Below are 13,935 nucleotides of genomic sequence, written 5' to 3' on the forward strand. Positions count from 1 at the left end.
AGGGGATGCGGGTTCGTGCCCCGGTCCGGGAAGATCCCACATGCCGCGGAGCGGCTGGGCCCGAGAGCCATGGCCGCTGAGCCTGCGCGTCCGGAGCCTGTGCTCCGCAACGGGAGAGGCCACAACAGTGAGAGGCCCGCGTATGGCAAAGAAAAAAAAAAAAAAACAAAGGACGAATTCATAGAATATATTAAAACTTCAATAGTAAAAACAAACAATCCAATTAGAAAATGGGTAAAAGACATGAAGAAACATTTCACCAAAGAGGATATACAGATGGCAAATAAGCACATGAAAAGAAGTTCAACAACATTAACCATTAGGGGAAAGTGGATTAAAGCCACAATGTGGTATTACTACATATTATTAGAATGGCTAAAATAATAAATAGTGATATCACGAAATGTTGGTGAGGATGCAGAGAAGCAGGATCACTCCAGCATTGCTGATGGGAATGTAAAATGATACTGCCAATAAAACAAAATTTTTGTTTAATTAGGCATGCAACTATCATACAACCCAGCAATTGCACTTGTGGGCATTTATCCCAGGAAAATGAAAACTTATATTTACACGAAAACCTGTGCACAAATGTTTATGGCAGATTTATTCATAATAGCTCCAAACTAGAAGCAATACAGATGTCCTTCAGTGGGTGAATGGCTAAATAAACTGTGATACATCCATCCCATGGAGTACTACTCAGCAGTAAAAGAAAGAATAATCTATTGATTCATGCAACAACCTGACAAATTTTTAGGAAATTTTGCTGCGTGTAAAAAATTCCTGCGGCTTCTCTGGTGACACAGTGGTTAAGAGTCCACCCTCCAATGCAGGGGACACGGGTTCGAGCCCTTGTCCGGGAAGATCCCACATGCTGCGGAGCAACTAAGCCCATGCGCCACAACTACTGAGCCTACGCTCTAGAGCACGTGAGCCACAACTACTGAGCCCCTGTGCCACAACTACTGAAGCCTGCATGCCTAGAGCCCATGCTCCGCAACAAGAGAAGCCACCCAATGAGAAACCCACGCACCACAACGAAGAGCAGCCCCCGCTCGCCGCAACTAAAGAAAACCCGTGCACAGCAACGAAGACCCAACACAGCCATAAATAAATAAATAAATTTGTATTAAAAAAAAAAAAGCCATTCCCAAAATACTGCATGCTATATGTTTCTGTTTATATATAACATTTTTGAAATGACAACACTCCCAAAATGGAAAACAGTTTAGTGGTTAGTTTAGTGGTTACCAGGGCTTAAGAAGAGGTTGGGGATAGGAAGGAAGCAGATGTGGCTATAAAAGGGCAACATGTGGGATCCTTGTGATAGAAGTGTTCTGTATTTTCACTGTATTAGTGTCAATATCCTGGGTGTGATGTTACCATTGAAGAAAACTGGGTTGAGTGCACACGATCTCTCTGTATTATTTTTTACAACTGCATGTGAATCCACAAATTTCTCTGTGTTATTTTTTACAACTGCATATGAATCTACAATTATCTCAAAATAAAAAGTTTAATTAAGGAAAGGTGTATGGGGAGCGAGCAAGACAAACAGCATTTGAAAAACATAGTGATTGTCGTGATGGTTTCTATTCTGAGCTGGCCATTTTAAGTGGTATGGTGCCACGTTCTGTGTACCGCATTTTAAGAGGAATTCAAAGGAAATTCAAAACCAAGATATAGGAGGAAAAAGGCACTGGAAACCATGGCATATATGAAATAATGGAAGAACTAGACAGTGTTTCCCCACAAGAGAGGAGTTTGTGGACACAGGACTATACTTTTTAATTGTCGGAAGAATTACTTTAAAGAAGGATTAGATTTCTCTGTAAAACCCCAAAGAATGAAAATAGGACCAACCGGTGGAAGGTATAAGAAGAGAAATTTCAGTTTGGTTACCAGGGACTGGGGTGGTGGTGAGGGAAATGGAGAGATGTTGGCCAAAGAGTATAAACTCCCAGTTATAAGATTAGTAAGTTCTGGGGATCTAATATACAGCGTGGTGATTATAGTTAATAATACTGTATTATATAGTTGAAAGTTGCTAAGAGTAGATCTTCAGGGTTCTCACCACTAAAAAGAAATAGCAGTTATGTGATATGATGAAGGTGTCAGCTAATGTTATGGTGGTAATCATCTGGCAATATATAGAGATATCAAATCAACACCTTAATCTTACACAATGTTATATGTCAGTTGTATCTCAGTAAAGATGCTGGGGGGGATTGTGGCCCTTATCTGGAGTGAGAGGGGATCTTCCCAACAAAAATGTGGCCCATTTTGCAACATCAGTTGCATGACTATGAATAGGTAAACATGGGTTGGGACGTGTGGCCAGAGTACGGGTGTGTGCAGTTTGGGTTTGGGCAGGGCTTCTACTTCTCAAATACACTGACTTTACCTGGGGTAGTGTTATCACCACCAGTCTTCAGGATATTCATTAGTGGGCCCGTCAGCTTGGCAGAGTATTCAGTGGTTGAGTGTGAGGCAGTGTCACTTAGAGTCCAGAGGGACAGGGGAACTTCAGTGCAGCTTGAGCGGACAGTTAACAAGAGCAGCCGTGTTCCTGAAGAACGTGGATCTGCACCAGATACCTGACATAGAGCTGTGACAAAAGATGCTCCCCTGCTCTCTCACCCAATTTAGGAAGGGCAGAGTTAGCACTGTCCAAAATAGGTATTTACACGTGGTAGAAGAATCGTGGTGAAGTGCGAAGAAGGATTCCCTTAACTTCTAATCTTCCAGTGGCACAAGTGGTCAAGGGTTCTATGCATGGACCGAGAGAAGGCCCCTCATCCCCAACTTTGTGCCTTTTCTGTAACCAGGTCCTTGAAGCAGCCCTGCTTTTGCCCACAAGCACACGAAGTCCCTTAGAAAAATATCATTAACTTCTGTCTTACCTCTCTCTCCACCTGGCAGACTCCATTCCACCTCTCCATCCTTCCTCTTTCCTTTTTGACCTTCCCTTCCATCCATTTTTCTTTTCCCCCAGAAGTTCTTATGAAATGACAGATATTGGTGTATAGAGGGAGATATTAAAAATATCTAACAGCGATGTGATATGGCATCAGACAATGAAAATAGATGCAAACACTGAAGTTCCCCTTCCATGAGGCATTAACCCTTTAGTTGCTGGATCATGGAGCGGTACTGTAGAGGGGCTAGGTACGAGGGAATGGCACCTGGGGGCTCAGGAGTGAAGCTATAAATCAACCAATACAAACTAGTAACAATCTGCATGGCCATCCTGTTGCAGACATGGACTATCATCCAGTCTGAGAGAAAGGGTGTTTAAGGAAGGGAGCAAGGGCATATGGTGAAGGTAGGAAGTATTAACAAAAGCCAGGCAAAAATGAGATATATATGGATCACCCATGGTGAATCTTTAATCTTGTTTCTAGGCCTTTTCCCAAAATATCTGCAGGCTTCCAGACAAGAATCCTCTCTATCTTTATCTCCCTTCACATCCATTCACCTAATTCATGTGTACTTTTAGAATGCAAACTTATTTGAGTTTTAGCCTGCACAAAATATAATTAGGAAGATTCCTTGCAAATCTGCTGGAGGGAAAAAGCATTAAACAAATTCAGTTTCAAGTGAATTAAAATGCATTTCATTTTCCCCTGCATGATATGGCCAAAAGGCTGTGATGCAGTAAACCAGGAGTGAATAGAATTGGGTTCTGTTTTTCTTACTGTCCTGCTAATCCTTTATATGTTACTAAACTTCTCTAAGTCTTAATTTCCTCCTCTGTAAAGTGAGGAAGTGAGGCTAAAATTCTAAATTAACAATAAGTGTTTGGAAAACATCAAAAGGGACAAAAGTTAGAAGGTAAACAATATATTGAATTGTAGGTAAAATTACAGTGAAGGAAAACATTGTCGAATGTAAGTTATTTCTTAGTTTTGTAACTTCTGAGACATTTTATCATAGCTTATATTTACATTTATTATATGTATATGTGTCATGGCTAAAGTCTATCAGTATTCATTGGGATCACAGGTTGAAACTAAATTAACTCTTACAACTAAATGGTTTATTTTATAAATGTTTTGTATTCTCATTAGAAATAATTAATATTCAAAGATAAGTTTAAAAGTCAATAAGCCTTAGGATAAATAAAAGTCAAAAAACAATCTATCATTTTACAACTTGCAAATAGAATTTCGCAGCTTGAAAAATCAGTTAAAGTATTTGTTAACGTTGGTTACTGCTTAGTACCAGGCTTACGTTTTTCTTCTTTATTCTCTTTGAACTTTTTCTGCAAGGAGTATGCATTAATTTTACGGTCAGAATAATAAAATTTTTATTGAAAATGATTGAAAGGCCAGTAAGTATAAGGCAAAAGAATAAGAATAATCTAGCAATTTGATGATCTTTGGTTGATATTAGCCAGTTGGTAGGCCCTGGGTCTTTGGTGGATGGTAATACATTGAATTTACATAACATCGCGTATGAGGAACAAAAGGGATCTGATCTTTATTTTTTTAGCATAACTACTTTTATATAAATGAGGGAAAATAAGCCACACATTTTAAAGATGAATCCATGGAGAAGATAATATTAAATTTTGAAAGGAGGTTTCTATAGCTAATTAAATATTCTATTTGCATTAAAATACTCATAATTGAAGGGTTTTGGAGATGGGAGTTGTTTGTTTGGGTTTTTTAATGTACAAAGAGCTAGCATTGTTTCTGTTGTTGGGTAGATGTCCTGGATGATTCATTTGAGGAAGATTACTTAGTCCAACTTGATGAAGACTCTATCCTTCTCTTACTTACAGAAACACTAAGGGCACATATTGAGGACATATTTCCAGATCAGATCGTGCTGGTTTGAGTAGATGCTGCAAGAGAGAGTCCCCTGGCCATATATTTGTGACTGGCTCCAGGAGAGCTGCAGGTGACCCATGTCACTTAACAGAGGTGCAGTGAAGCAAAGGACAACTTTAAATATGCGTGCATATGTTTTCTAATGAGCTATAATATGACATGATATAATATATAAATGGGAAAACAGGCTTAGGTACATTAATTTATTCACACTGACTGTCTAGACAGTATAAGTAAGAGAGCTACATTTAGATATCACTTCTCTTTATTCCCACCTGGGCATAGAGTTCTAAAGCAAACTTGGCCTTATAAAGGTGATGAGGGTCACCGCTGAGATGGACAGTTTCTTTAGATTGTCTTGGTTCGTAAAGATTTCCTTTGGATTGCAGGTGACCAGGAGAAACACTTGTGATCACTCCTTTGACATAAGGAAAATTAAAGTACAATCTAAATGACATGAATATAAGACATATGCCTCTAGGAAACAAACAAAATGAAAAAAAAAAGAGCCTAAAGTCCCACATGTCAGAAAACAACAATTTATTATTGCAGTACTCTCAGAAAAGAAAGAGAACAGGGACTAAAGAAAATGAGAGTTATTTAAAAACAGTTAATTTTAATTTAGTTCGTGGAATAGAATTTTTAACAATATAATTACGGGGATTCCTTTTCTATGGCTTATATTGACATTTTGAACAGTTTTTTATCCAGCATTCTCTGCAATACAGAGAAAGGCAACAAGCATCTCTTCCGTTGTTTCTGTTTTTTTCATTTGTTTGTTTACATTTCTTCCCATTACATTGTTATTCAGATCATGTCATCCAGAGAGAGGTCAAGTGTGAGCTAGAGTGTGGATACTCAAGCGGGAGCAGGGGAGTTTGGAAGTAGGCATCTTGTGAAAGTTCAGGAAGAATTAATCAACAGCTGGCAGCAGGACCCTGCCTTGGGGCTGAACTCCAACTTCGGTGTGAGAGAGATCCAAAAAGATGAAAAGATCAATATAGGGTCTCAGTTTTAAGAAACTAGGATTCTTATTACTAAATAAGAAATAAAACTCAATATATAATAAGACAACTCAATGCTGGAATCTGGCGTGCAAAGCTGAAAGCTACATTTAGAAAAGCTACATTTAGAAAAGCTACATTTCCCCTAATGTCCTTAGACAGTGACTCTGGTGGCGAAGGGAATTATATTTATGCTTCTTATAATTAATAATTATAATCACTAAAATTTATGAAATATCTACCAGTCCCCAGATACTGTGTCTGTGTCTTATCTTTGAATACAGATTATTTAATCCCTTCAACAATCTGCCTGAATTGATACTCAAAAATTTTTATTAAAGATTAAAAACACATGGTTCAACTCCTGTCTTCATTTTGGGCTTCTGATATTCTATATTCACCTGGTTTCTAAAGAAATCAGATTCAACATTCTGACAAATTCTCAGCCTGTTTTAATTTATTACAAATACGGGTTATATGTCAAGGCTAAGTATCTCATTACATCCTTGTTGTAATGTACAAATCATAAAACTCACCATCAATTGAGAGAAAATGGGGGACTGGTGAATAGGCGTGAACTGATCATAGGAGGTCTGTACCATTCTTTTTAAAGCTCAGAACCATTCTATGTATTAGATGCCTTCATCATCCATTTCTTAATCATTGTATTTTATTTCGTTTGTAATAAAGGTTCCAAGAAAAATGCTTTTGCGATTTCAGCTCTCTCAATGGATCCCGCTGTCATCTTCTCATGTACTTTCCGTTAGCACCATCTTGTCCCTTCCACCAGCTACGCTGAGAACTTTGTAATATCCTTAAGTTTCTTTTTTTTTTAATAAATCTATCTATCTATCTATTTATTTTTGGCTGCACTGGGTCTTCGTTGCTGCACGCGGGCTTTCTCTAGTTGCGGCGAGTGGAGGCTACTCTTCGTTACGGTGCACGGGCTTCTCATTGCGGTGGCTTCTTTTGTTGCGGAGCCCGGGCTCTGGGCGTGCGGGCTTCAGTAACTGTGGCACACGGGTTCAGTAGTTGTGGGTTGCGAGCTCTGGAACGCAGGCTCAGTAGTTGTGGCGCTAGGGCTTAGTTGCTCCTCAGCATGTGGGATCTTCCCAGACCAGACTTCAACCCGTGTCCCTTGCATTGGCAGGTGGATTCTTAACCACTGTGCCACCAGGGAAGTCCTATCCTTTAGTTTCTTACCACCCTCACTCAATCGCGGGAAAACTACACATACACGTGCACCTAGACACAGGCATGCACCTTCACTGACAACTGCAGGTATCTTCTCCTTTACCATGAAGATCTTTGCTTTGAGATTAACTCTATTAACATTCATCCCCAGTGAATGTGCTGGAATCATACTTCCCTATTTTTGCTTTACAAAATAAACATAAAATATATATTCTAATTTTGGCTAGGTATATATATACTGACCTGTTGAAACAAATCATATCAAGCTTGACAATTTCCATAGAAAAATAATCTTAATGCATTATAAGCAATCTAATCATTTTGTAGCTGAAAATATCTCCACACCCTTTCCTAATTCATCACACAAAATTGCATGCATAGTCCATATTGCAGTCACTGCTTTTGAAACTGGAATTAATTTAACACAATTTTAAAAAGTTCCCTTATGCTCTTTGAATATGATCATACTGTAGATAAAATTGATAGACCATTTTTATAGGGCTTTTCTGCACTTGCAATGATTTAAGTGGTATATGTGTTACATAATAACGAGTTTCATTTTAATATAAACTGTTGGAGAAAGCTTTTATTGCTTCTCATCATGTTTTCTGTATTCTTACTAGTACTAAGAATTAAAAATGACGATGATTCCCATCACTATTGCCAAATTGATTTTTCAAATTATTTATTCCACATATATAAGTGATTCATAGCTATCTCCCCAATGAGATATTTTTGCCATTCTCATCAGATGAAATAAACACAAATCTCCATTTTATAGACCAGTAAGCAGGCCACCCTTTAAATTAGTAACATCGATGCCAAAATGAGCTCTCTCTATTCTGAGGTATTACCAATACCTCTTAAGCTGTTGAAATACTTTAAACTGATTTGGCAACCTAACTGCACATGGGAAGTTCTTTCAACCTATAAGTTGATGGTGAAAGTCTGTAAGTTACATGTGACTAGAGACTTCATGTGTTTTGTTCACTGCAGCATACCTGTCACCAGGAACAGTTACTGACACTGAGTAAGCACTAGATAAGTATATACTGAGTAGATAGTAAACCTGAATGCTAAATTATTAACATCGTTTTAGAGTTTTTATTTTTTATGAGAATAATGAACGATTACCAATAGGAATAAATAACAAATGCCCAGAACATTTTATTCTGAAACAAACATTTGTTACTTTCCTATCCTAAGATACAGTTATAAAATCTGGCTTAATATTTAATAACTTAAAGAGCGTATTGGTCAGATACAGTTGCATCGGTCAGATTCACTTGCAGAGAACAGAATTCACTCTACCAAACTTAAGCAGAAGGGATTTGTAATAGTATATTAAACAGCTCAAGATTTGTTCGGAAGGCTAAAGACGCAGACTTCAGACTGAGCCTCCAGCAAGAACATGGACAACCCGAGCTGCCATGGAACTTTTGCCTTGATTAGGAAGCTGTAGAATCAGAAAACTGCCAGTGAGATTGGGAAATTGGTGATTATTGTCATCATAATCTATGCAAACAAAATTGATATTTCTAACCCTGACTCTTTCCCAGTCTAGCTGGGACGCACAGAAATACATCTGATTCAGGGAATCGGAAGAACATCACGAATGTTAACCAGAAGGGATTCTGGGAAATGTAATTTTAGCATTCCAGCCTCAGCATTATATAAAGGCACATAATTCACTATAAATGGCTTAGAACTCTCATCTCCACCAAAAGAAGGTGCTCCACCAAATTCAGTTTTCTGATTCCTTCCTAATAAATTAGAAGGTCAGTCATTAGACCAGTCCAAGGTTATGGGCTGTGAGAAGTCTGACGAGTTTCCTCATCACCTGCCAGTCCCATACGAAATGGTGAAACCAAATCCCCAAACAGAATGCCACAATATAGTTAGAAAGCCATATTTAGTGCAACACCACTCTCAATTAGATATTTCGCTCAATTAACAGTTTCAAAGCATAGAAGACAGTAGAATGCCCTAGCTGAAATAGAATTATAAACAGAGCAGTAGAAAAAAAAAAATGTAGCATAGCTTTAGCACAACAGAAACTTTAGCAACTGGGAGGCAAGGCTGGTATCCAGACCATGCTGGCTATATGATTCTGGGAAATCTCTTAACCTCTCTGTACCTCAGTTTCCTCAACAATATAAAATAGGGTAAATAAAATTATATCACTTACTGGGTTTTCTGAGAATAATTGGGTTAGAATTGTGCCTGAAACATATTAAGTACACAATAAATGTCAGCTATCATAATTAGTCAGTTAGCTAATAAACCAAATTTTTATTTAATACGTATCCTCAACTCTGGGGCCTGAGACAGATTTATTACAAAATGAGACCCACTTAAAGTCTAATTTAGAAAAACCAGAAATACAAGATGTTAGAAAGTATTATATTTGAATTGCAAAAATAGCAGAAGGAGCATGCGTTTGGGGGCTTGTTTTGTTGTTGTGGGGTTTTTTTTTTTTTTTTTTTTTTTTGCGTTACGCGGGCCTCTCACTGCTGTGGCCTCTCCTGCTGCAGAGCGCAGGCTCCGGACGCGCAGGCTCAGCGGCCATGGCTCACGGGCCCAGCCACTCCGCGGCATGTGGGATCCTCCGGGACCGGGGCACGAACTCACGTCCTCTGCATCGGCAGGCGGACTCCCAACCACTGCGCCGCCAGGGAAGCCCTGTTTTTGACAAATAGAAATTGCCAGTATAAAGCAAAGGATGATCTAAAAAACAGCATGGGAAACATGGTTGGACTCATGTAGATCTTTCCAGCCAAGCTAATACCTAATAAAAACCATCACAGGTCATAACCTTTTCTAGGACGCAGGGGAAGTATGGTCATAGACAAAATGGACCAAGCTTTTTCGTTTTTATTTTGATTCTATTTTTCTATAAACAAATAACATGAGTAATCACGCATCTATTCAGCTGCTCATATTAAACGTTTGTGTGATAAAGAAGGAATTGGATGAAATTTAAAACCAAAAATGCATCAAAACAAGTTGCTTCCAAAAGTAAATCCAAAGTACGTTGCCCACATGGTATAGCATTAAAGCTAGCCATAGGAAATGTGATCATCTGTACCTCCCAAGATACAAGCTGTATCTGGCCAGAAAGAGTTAATTTATGTGGAATTCCATTTTTCTGTAAGTGTTAGAAGAATATCCATTTTAATAAGGCATTGTTGTGAAAGAGGAGATGTGAGACATTTCTTCCCAAATCCTTTTAGGGTGGATGAACTCATTTATTTTCATATAGCCAGGTTCTTCACAGAAAGGAATACTCTTTCATGATTATGTAACAGTCTAACAGAAGCTCTTTATCTAGAATTGCAGTAAACATTTGATTTCCAGAATTTAAGGGAAACAGTATATTCAACATACATTTATTGAGCCTCTGTTCCAAGCTTGACATTTACCGGGTGCTGTAGGAATACAAAGTTTAAGATGAGTCCTCTGCTTTTAGAGATGTCCAGTCTAGTTGGTGGGGCAAAATTATACACAGATGAAAAGGCAAATAATCAAAATTAAATAAAAAATACAAGGTAAGACATGATTAAATATAAATAATAAGTTTTTTAAAAATTTTATTTTATTAATTTTTTTATACAGCAGGTTCTTATCTATTTTATACATATTAGTGTAAATACTAAGTTTTACAGGTTAACTGTTATAGACATGAGATTACTGAGGCCTGATATGGACCAAAAAAGAAGAAAAAAATTAATTACGGAGGGTGGGAGGATGGTAGGAGTTGAACAGAATTAGTAGAGAGGAAGAAAAGGGCATTCCAAGAGTGGAAAAGAACACGATCAAAATGCATTTGAATGCATCTGTATAGCTAAAGTTGTTGATGTAGAGAATATTCAGAGGGGACCAGTAGAAAGAAGAAAAAAATGTAGTTTGGAGACAGTGTGGAGATCTTTGGATGCCAAGATAAGGAGCTAGTGGATGAGGCAGTTCCACTGCGGGGCTTTCAACAGGAGAGGAGAAGAGGAAATAGGTCTGGCAACATGAGTGGGACAATCTGGATGGAGGGAGACAAGCTGGAGGAGAGTTTTACAGAAAGTCAGGCGTGATATGCTGAGGGTCTAAACTAGAGTGACAGATGTGAGTAGAGAGAGGGGAGTATGGAGGTGAAAGACATTTTTAAAGAAGAAAGGAGAGCTTGGTGCTTATTATGGAATAATTGGTAGCATTGTAAAAGTGATGAAAGTATTTTTTATTCCTGATGAAACAGTAAGAGAAAGATGGAAGGAGACTGAGAGAGAGACAGACAGACAGACAGAGACAGAGACAGGGAGAGATAGAGACAGAGAAGAGGTTTGACTTCTTTTCACATAGAGTTTCAAAGGGGAAAACTATTAAAAATTGTGGGCAAGATTTTTGCATCTTAATTCTCTAAATAAAACAAGCAAGGGTAAATGTATGTTTTTTATCTTCTAAGTAGTAACAATCTGATCAGAGCTTTTTTGACATTGTTAAGTTTATGATAAGGCTCTCAGATTAACATGCTGTGGAGACCCACTAACCTGCTTCTGGTTAAAGAATTAATTGAAGAAGAGTAACTAATCACTACAAAATGGTCATCTAAAGTAATGACCCAGGGACTTCCTTGGTGGTCCAGTGGTTAAGAATCCATCTTGCAATTGCAGTTCAGGGGACGCTGGTTCGATCCCTGGTCAAGGAACTAAGATCTCACATGCCAGGGAGCAACTTAGTCCACGTGCCACAACTACTGAGCCTGCATGCCACAACTCCTGAGCCCACACGCCACAACTAATGAGCCCGTGTGCTCTGGAGCCCACGTGCCACAACTAGAGAGAAGCCCGCTCACGGCAATGAAAGATCCCACATGCCACAACCAAGACCCAACACAGCCATAAAAATTAATTAATTAATTACTTTAATTAAATCTTCACCCATTACTGGCTCAAGGGACAACCCACTGAGTTGAAAATCACAGCATCATTGACTATAGAATACTTGCTGGACCTTACTCACTTTTCTAAGATTCTTCTGGATCGCTCACTGGGCAAATATCGATTTACCATCAAATCGTCTCAGTAAATAAGCCTACAGTAACCATTATCATGAATACAAAATGATGTAGAATGCTTGCAATAAAGTGGATTTCAGAGCAAGAAGAATGGGAAGCACTCTGAACTGACAAGAAGAAATCTTTAGGAAGGAACTTGTTTCATTTCCCTGGTCCACATGCCTTCCTGGCCAATACTTTGTGAACAATAATAGAAACATCAGGCATTAAATTAAAAATATCTGTATGTTCTCCATTTAAAAGCATTTAATTTAGCATGAGAATTAGCTTATACAAGTGGCATTATCAAATGTATTCTCTGAATTATATGAAAGGCATATTTCTGTGGGTTAAAAGTTAACTTGTAGCCATGACTGCTATGAAAATTAACCCTAAACTGATGCATCTCTCCAAAAGTCAAGTGAAATATTAAATAAGGAGCTACCAACATGGGAAGGTCCAATTTTTATTTCTCTGTTAGAAGGTGTCCACTGAAAACTGTCCAAATAGTTAAATGTTAGAAGAAAGATACACTTGGAAGAAAAGAAACGAACAAATGAATGAATTCTCTTGCTGTAAGTTCTCTACAATGTAGAATCTGCACAAATTTCATTGTCAGTGGGTATTGTGAACTCATTCTTGAAGCAGTGCCCTTTCAGTTCTGATACAAATCACTGCAAAGCAAAAGGCAGTGCCCAGCTGAGAAAGCAGGTGTAAAATGGACAAACTAATTATAACCTTGTCAAGTAATGCCTACGAGGCAACCTGTGACTGCCCTCCTAGTGAATTTTGGGTGATTTCGACCAGTTGGATTAAGAAATAACACATAAGGAAAAAAAACGTATAAATCACAGAGAGAGACAAGATCAAGATTGTAATGTTTTTTGATCTGAGGAGAGAAAGGATAGGGATTTTTAGGAAATGGACCGTTAAGCCAAACAAGGAAAGAAGAAGATAGATAGCTTGTTCAGGGCAACTTGAAGGTCCCTCACTCTAGTTTATTTGCCAGAACTACTAAGTTAAACCTGATCAAAAAAGGAGCCACAGATGGACAACACAGCTCTTGCATTCACCATCCACAATGGTAGATTCAGCAGGCTTCCCAACAATCTTTTATGAAGCTGTAACTATGAAAACTCCCTGGATCACAACCAAAAAATAAAGAATCTCTAGTATCCTGAAACATCAACAGCAAACAAAGCTTGAATGTCTGGGACAGCAGCCACATTTCAGTTCCCATATCCTGGGCCTTTTCTTTAAAAATCCTCACAAAATGCAAGCAGGCTCTAAATCCCAAAGGGAAAGGAAAGTTATTACCAGGATCTATAGGGCTGCTTACTTCCCCCACCATTCTTTGCCCAGAGGCCAGGAATACAGCATTTTATCAGAGCCCTGCTCAGTGGAGTGGAGGACACATATCCAGATGGCACAGTCACCTGCTTCCAGGCAATGCATAGAAGCAATTATTGTTACTTGGCTTCAATCCAGAGCAAAAATAAAGAGTTTAATATGTTAGGCCCAATAACTATATCCCAGTTGATCTAGGAAGTTTTAGATAAATAATATAATATTTTTAGGAAGGGGTTTCATTTTGAACTATTATGGTAAAAAATACCATCAGTACTTTTAATAATACTGCATTATTATTTTAAAGTCTGATAATTCTTTGAAAAAAACCCTCTAAATCAGTGTTCTCTAGTAATAGTTTAGAATGTCTCTATTTATGTCAGTAAAGATGTCAAAAACGTAAACAAGAGACTGACCTATAAGACAAATAACTGTTGTAAGCATAGGTATGTTCACACTTGGAAAACAGGTCATTTCATCTAGAACCAGGGTTACTTGAGAATAATTGAAC

Source organism: Orcinus orca, chromosome 18, assembly GCF_937001465.1.
Source record: "Orcinus orca chromosome 18, mOrcOrc1.1, whole genome shotgun sequence".
NCBI lineage: Eukaryota > Metazoa > Chordata > Mammalia > Artiodactyla > Delphinidae > Orcinus > Orcinus orca.